Genomic DNA, 7741 nt, shown 5'->3' with positions numbered 1-7741 from the left:
ACCTAATTTCTTTGTGAGTGACGAGATTTGCTGAGACATAATTTTATTTTGTGCCAAAATAGTGTCTAGCATATCTAATTTCATCACTCCTCTTTTCATGGTTTTTTCAGAGGAATACAAGTATTAATTATTGGCCACGATCTCAATTAATTACAAGGCTTCTCTTGTGCATGGATCCTCCAGCTAAGGAGTCGAGTAAGTTTTTTGAAGTGGGAGTAATTCGATCATAAAAAATTTGAAGTTGTACATAGTCAGCAAATATATCCGAAGGGCACTTTCTCATCATTTCTTTATACCTCTCCCAAGTTTCATAAAGAGATTCTCCATCTTTTTGTATGAAGGTCTGGATATCATGTCTCAGCTTTGCCAACCTCTGTAGTGAAAAGAATTTGGTTAAGAACTTATTGATACAATCATCCCATGTTGCTATGCTTTCCTTTAGTTGAGTTTCAAGTCACTGCTTAACTTGGTCCCTTATAGAGAATGGAAACAACCTCAATCAATAGGTTTCAGCAGAGATGCCATTGGATTTGACTATTCACATATTTGTAGGAAGTTAGATATGTGCATATTAGGATTTTCTTGAGGATTCTCACTAAATTGACAATTTTGTTGCACCAAGGTGATGAGTTGGGACTTCAACTCAAAGTTGTTTGCCTCCATAGCATGTGCTATAATGCTGCTTCTACAATTTCCAGGAGTGAATTTAGCGAAAAATCCAAGAGTCCTTCTAGCATTGACATTATTGTTGGGGTTCTTGTTGTTATTGTCTGCCATGATGCTCTTTAGCTCCTCTTTAATTTCTTCAATTTTTCTCTCATTTCTTGATTTTTTTTCTCAAATTTAAGAGGTTTCTTGTCCTTGTAACCTTCCATGAAAACATACATCTAACAAGAAAATTGAAATTTTCAACATCATAGTAGAGAAAATTCTAGTGAGTAGTAAAGAAAAATAAAAAGTCTAATTTAGAGAATTAATTAATGTAGTAGTTATCAATCTCAATTGATCTTCGGTAAGGGTGCCAAAAATTTGATATAGATTTTTGCAAAAACACAACTCGATAAGTGCACCGAATCATATCAAGTAATACCACAATGAGTAGGTTATCATTCCCACGAGGATTAACGGATTAAGCAACAATAATTAATTGATTATTCTAATTAGACAAATCAATAACTGAGAAGTGAAGAATTCAAACATGTAAACAGAGGACAATTGTAAATAGCAAACAATGAGTGAAAACAATAATGGTGAGAATGTTAAGATTTTAGAGATATTCACTCTCTAGAAAAACAATCTTTGTGTTTATTTATTTGAGGATTGCAGAGATCAATCACGACAAAATCATATATAATTAAATTTCAATTCCTTAACAATCCAATTTCTCTTTAATTAACTAATCGCCAATTCTTTGGCCAACCAATTAAGAAAAGAGGTTAAACACAAATCTGCTTTAGTTTCAAATAAGATTTAAGATTAGTCTTTAGGTTGAATTATATGTCATTTATCCAAGTTAGTCATAAACAATTAAAACTTACAAGAAAGAATGATTTTCAAAAGTTTTCTAATCCGAATTTTATGTCACTTATTCAAGCTACATCAATTGAAAATCACAAAGTGTCAGACATTTTTTGAAACACTATTCCTAGTTAAATAAAAAAGTAGTGAGAAAGAGTTTTCAAGCTAATTCTAATATTAAGTTTTTCAAAATAATATTTAGAATCCAAAATGGAGTTAGAATATTTTTCAACAATTCTAAATTTTTAGGGATGAAGAATGAAAAGTCAATCATGAAATAGATCAAAGTATAAACCTCAAATAAAGTAAAACACTTAGATTAATAATTCATAAAAAAATAAAAAGAGTTCCTAACCTTAACAAAGAAGATTAGTTACTGTACTCATGGTGGAATGAAAACAAAACTATAAAATGTGGTGTGTAGTATGAGTTAGATAGCTTATTCGTGGACAAAATTCTAGAACTTATTTAAAACCTAAACCTAGAATTTAAATTCAAAACTAAATTAAAATAGGATCAAATTCAATTTAAATAAAATCTTTTCTTAATGACTTTTAACTAGCTAGCGATCTTCTTTGTATTTGAAATTCAAAATTTGGTGTATTGCTTTGTTAAAATCATGGGCTTAAAACTTAATCTTAGATCAATAAAAAAAGCCCTTGAAATTAGAGAGATTGGTGAAGGATTTGGAGGATTATGAAATCCTTGGAAGTGATCCAAGTCCTAAGTTAAACGCATGAGCCATAAGTTAAACGCATGGGTTGAGCAGCCGAGGCCTGGGTTAGATGGCCACTTTGTGTGCCTCCCATAAAGCTACACCGGGTTCAAGTCTTCATGAAGAAATATAGAACTATTTATGTGTACTCTCATGTAGTGTGTGTGAGTGAGTTGTGTGAGTGTGTAATACATGAGTGTATGGATATAATGTCTAGAATTGGAAATTGTCCAATCCATTTGACTAAAAAAAAAAATGCATGGGTTGAAAAGTGATCACTGGAGGGTGCAAATTAAGCCATGTGTTAAATGCATGAGCCACGTGTTAAACACATGCCTTGATTGAAGCAACTGGAGATGCAATTTGGACCATGCGTTAAATGTATGGGGTTTTTGGAGTTACTGGAGGGTGCTCTTTGGGGCTACGTTAAACGTGGCATGCGTTAGACGCATGGTTGCTTGGCCATCCTTGGGAGCTCTTTATGGTGAACAGAAGCTCCTCTGCTTTGTCCAAAAATTCTTCTTTTTGGTTCCTTCCATCCTTGTTTCTGTTTGTTTCTCTTACTTACTTATCTTTCTCCTTATTTTTACTTATTTTCAACAATTTTCTACGCACATGAAAGTTCAAAATAACTCTAAAAAAATTGATTAAAGTACTAAAATTTCAATTAAGAATAAGGAATTCACTAACTTTATTCATAGAAATAATAAACAAAATAATTAAAGATACTCATGCATCACTTATAGCATCTTCGACTCCTTCCAAATTCATTCTTACTTCAAAGATATCTAGATGTTCTTGAGGATCTGACTTCCCCTTATACTTCAAGTTTATTGATTTATCAAAATACTTTAGCAAGCAGACTTGAAGAACATGTGGGGCGAATAGGTTTGTCCTATGATGACATGCTCCCAAGTATTCATATGTTTTCAATGTCATTATTTGAGAATTTTATGTGTTAACCGCTGTATTCGTTTTAATGATATACCAGTTAGCTTTGTTGAATTGGTAACATGGTAAACATATTTAATCGGAAATTATGAGCAATTATTTTTATCCAAAACAGTAATATAGTTCAAATTAAATGTGTAATTATAAACGCATAAGATAGATAAATTACAACGAAATAAATTTTTCTATAAATATAAAAAATAAAGAAAATTTATGTGCATATAACACATAGGTTGAATTTAATGTTTTAGAAATATAAATAAGACAAACCACCACCAGGTTAATCAATTTTTAGTTTATGAATTTCTTTTTTCTTTCTTTGTAACTTCATGGTAATGTAGACGAAATTTCCTTTTCTAAAATAACTACTTACCAGTTTCGTTACTTTTTAAGTTCAATACGTTACTGTTGATCATTAAGAAGAATTGTGATGTTTTATATGTAAAATGTTTATTTGTAACGTGATCCAATTGCATTAGCTAGGTGGTGATGATAGTTAAAGTCAATGATATAGCTGGAATAATTATTCCAATTAAATCAATAAATTTGTTACTATCTATGTGGGGTGATGAATCTTCAGAGGCGTCTTTGTCTTATTTTTGGTTTTCTTTTCCTGGTGATCTTCTACCAAAATAACAGAAATAAAAAAAAAGGAAAAAAGAAAGAATCTATGTGGGGGGACACGATTTTCATGTTGGAAATTATTAAATCTATGATCTATTTTTCTATCTCTTTGATGACGTCACCTCATTCTCGTCATCAGCTCATCGTCATATATATCCATTGGGATTAAGGAAAAAATCTATAACAATAATGTGGTTTAATAATGTAACACTGACGGACAGTATTCAATGGTGAATCCTTTGAGTCCCTGCTAATACTTGCATTCGATTTAAAGACCATATCTTTTATGTTGTGATTTTCTTTTTTTTATTTAAGGCAAAAGAAAAAAAATAGTTCGTTTCTTATTTGCCTGTATCCATGTAATAAAATATCTTGGTATTTTTATTTTCCTCCAGCTAGCAGGGTCAAGGACTGAAGGTTAATTATGATTTATGACGACAGGATTCTCTCATAGGTTGTATACAAATATACATATACATTTAGGGGTGGCAAACGGGTGGGTAGAGTCGGATTTTTGCTCTACCTAATCTTGCTCTATCGTACAACAATTCGTATAGAATCTGTTTTATTTTTATTCACGGGTAGTAAAATGTTCAACCCTAATCGTCTCTGTGAGTACCCGTCTCACTCTTACCTACCCATATAATTATTAAAATTCAATAAATAAAATTAAATTTCAAAATTTATATAATTATCATCACATACATAACATAAATTAAAGTAAAAAATTAAATATGATACAATATTATTAATCATTTACTAATTATTTTACATATATTATACATATTATACATTAAAATTATATATATTATATATATAGTGGAGGCGGGTATTACCTAAATCCGACCTCGCCCCACCCCCTCCCAAGACCCGCCCTACTAAAAACTCGCCCCAATTATCTGCGGATTCGAGTGGTATTACTATCCCTATATACAATGCTATATATACAAGTGGAAGATTGTTCAAAGGTCTTGTTTAGGAAATTTCAAAAGTAATTTTTTTGAGTTTTTGACTTATAAAAAGTAGTAGTATTAATGTTTGATGTAATTTTTAAAATTAAATTGTAACTTTCTAAAAAACTGTTTAGGAGTTTATAAAAACATTAAAAAAAATGACTTCTCTATTAGAGTGGTGTCATGTGCTTCTATGTTGTTTACATGTGTAATATTTATTTTGAAGGTTTATTTGCATTAGTTGTAAAACTTCGGTTAGTCGAAAATTTTATGTAGTGTGTTTTGGTAGTGGAAAGATATGGTTTTAAGTTGGTCTTTACGGGCAACAAGCATTGCCTTCAGCACCAAACAGGATCCATCGTGGAGAAAAAAATCATTGGTAGCTTGACCATTTTAACCTTATTGATTCCTGCTATAGCCATTTCGCAGGCACCAGCAATTAGGTACCCTCTATTTCGTAGACGTCGAAAATGATATGGAAACTGCAGGTGTCAGGCCTATTTTGTAATTGCCGAACACGATTTAGAGTGGATCTCCACTTTGCGGTCGTCCTCTCTGAGTTGAGCCTGCGTATTTTTAAAATGATTTCTAGCCGTGCGTATTTTGGTAAATAATGTATTTTTATTATTTATTTATATAAAAAACCCATATTGTAGCCCTTAGGTTGATGTTATCTGATGCTAGCAAAGTTAACCAATTCGATGTTAGTTCTAGGAGAACGTCTATATTTTGAAAACCTGTACTGTAGTATCTAATGAAGTGATTATTATTATTATTATTATTATTATTATTATTATTATTATTATTATTATTATTATTATTATTATTCAGATGAAAACTTAGTTAATACTTTCACTAGATACAATGCAAATTGTATAGTGTCACTTGGAACTAGCCAACAAACACTATCTTCTATTATTGTTAAAATGCAATTATGTCCATTATAATGCATTTTACATTATTTTTATTTAACGCTAGTATAAAATTGTTGTATAATAGTTAATTTCTACCCATGAAGAATGCAAGTCCGTTTTATTCTGTCGTCTAATGAAAAATGTAAGAACATGTCATGTGCAATTTTTAAATTCAACTAGCACTAACCAACTACTTAACTTATTAGCTGATTATCACTAACCAACTAACACTGACTAATTGGAAAAAAAGAGTGATGCTAACCAACTAACACTGACTAATTGGATTGAACTAATAAAAAAAGAGTGATGCTAAGTGTATAAGTTTTTTTTTTTAATTATTTTTGTAATTAAATTAGTGCAAAATCTAGCATAGTATATACATCATTACTTTTTTTTATTATTTTTGCAGCACACAAATTTTTATTAGAAAATATAAAAATTTATTGATATAAACATAAATTTTTGTTAGAGAATTCAAAAATTTATTGATATAACATACAATATTTTTACATAACACATATTTATCAATATAGTACAAATATTTTTATCATAACATACAATTTTTGTATATAGTACACAAATTTTTGCATATAGTACAAATTTTTGTTACAAATGTATTTTGTTAGTTGAGTAAGTCAATATTTTAGGTATGTAGTCTTCCAAAAATTTCTATCCTATATATAAAAAATTCTATATTATGCAATAAGATTAGATTTTTATGTTGTTCACACAAATTTATTTGTTACATAAATGAATAATGGTGCATTTAGATCATGGAAGAAGAAAATAAAATTGTGTTTCAAGAAAGAATTATAATAGAAAAAAAACTAGATGAAATTGAGTTATAAAAATAAATTATTGTATTTTCTACAACTAAAACACTTATAATTATATATATACAAGTTCATCTAAGACTAACTAAAGAAACTAACTACAACTTCAATAAAATTTAACCAACTAAAAAAACTAAGAAACTGTTTTTTGGATTTTTTTATTTTTTAAGTTTGTAACTTGCTGTGATATATACATTAGTACCTTGTATACTACATGTATTTTATTGGTATAATATAAAAATTTTTTGTACATAACACATAAATTTTCAAAGTATATTACCTAAATTTTGTTGTACCAAAATTTTTGTGGTGCATCAAAATTTCTATGATTTAGTTTTTTGAATATTTATAGGAAAAGAATAAGATGAAGATGAAGATGGTGATAAAGAAGGATGAGGAAGAAAAAAAAAAGAAATTTGTTCGGTAGTTCGGGTACCGGACGGTTCGGGGAGATCTTTCGGATAGTAAGATGGGGTTTCTGTTTGGTTCAGGGCTGCGAAGAAAGAGCTAGAGCAGACGACTTCTCAAGTTCTTGGTGTGGAGAGGGGGTGTCACCTGCAAAGACACTCCGACGCCCAAGTCAATTGAGTGTGCAGGCAAAAAAGAGGAATAAAGTGGTGTGTGACGTACCTCGGGGAGGGGTAGGTCCCTCCCCATATATACCGTGTCAGAGGTGGGTCCCACAAGAGCAGACCCACCTTCCTCGAAATTTCCCCATACAAATGTGGCAAAGCTGATAGGGACGCGTGTCTGGGTCGCTGGTCAAGCGCCTCGCACCCGACCGTTCAGGTCGGGTGGTCTATGGGTCGGGCGGACCCACATTAGATTTGGGCCGGGCCGTAACAGTGCCCCCAACGCGCCAGCAATGGACGCGAACATTGTTGGTGGCGCGTTACGTATTCGCTGTGTCATCGCCAGGTCGGCCGCTCGTGGAGAGGACGTGCCTCTTGTGCGCGTCTCTCCATTGAGAGTGATAACCGTTTGTCGCCTCGTTCTTCGCGTTGGGCATTAAATGCTTGCAATGAATTATTTCAAAACCCTACACGTAAAGACTGTTTTGCCCTTCGTCTTTCCCGCTTCTTGAGTCAGTTTCTTAACTCCTCAGTCATTCGTTCTAATTCCATTTTCTTTGCATTCTCCTTCTTCCTTCTTGAATTCCCCATTGTGATTTTCGCGTTTCTGAGCATCCATCCCTTCCTACCTTCAACTATCACAGTCAATCAGGTAAGCATT

General features: G+C 31.8%; 1 non-coding gene across 1 annotated transcript; it reads left to right on the top strand.

Moving 5' to 3' along the window:
- The first annotated feature begins 262 nt into the window (after positions 1 to 262).
- On the top strand, positions 263 to 364 carry LOC127742679 (small nucleolar RNA R71). The gene has a single exon (XR_008004036.1). It is a non-coding gene; the product is annotated as a small nucleolar RNA R71 (small nucleolar RNA).
- The last annotated feature ends 7377 nt before the right edge of the window (positions 365 to 7741 follow it).

The sequence above is a fragment of the Arachis duranensis genome, chromosome 1 (assembly GCF_000817695.3).
Source record: "Arachis duranensis cultivar V14167 chromosome 1, aradu.V14167.gnm2.J7QH, whole genome shotgun sequence".
In the NCBI taxonomy this organism is placed as follows: Eukaryota; Viridiplantae; Streptophyta; class Magnoliopsida; order Fabales; family Fabaceae; genus Arachis; species Arachis duranensis.
Note: the sequence above shows the minus strand (reverse complement) of the source record. Positions and strands in the feature narration are given on the sequence as shown.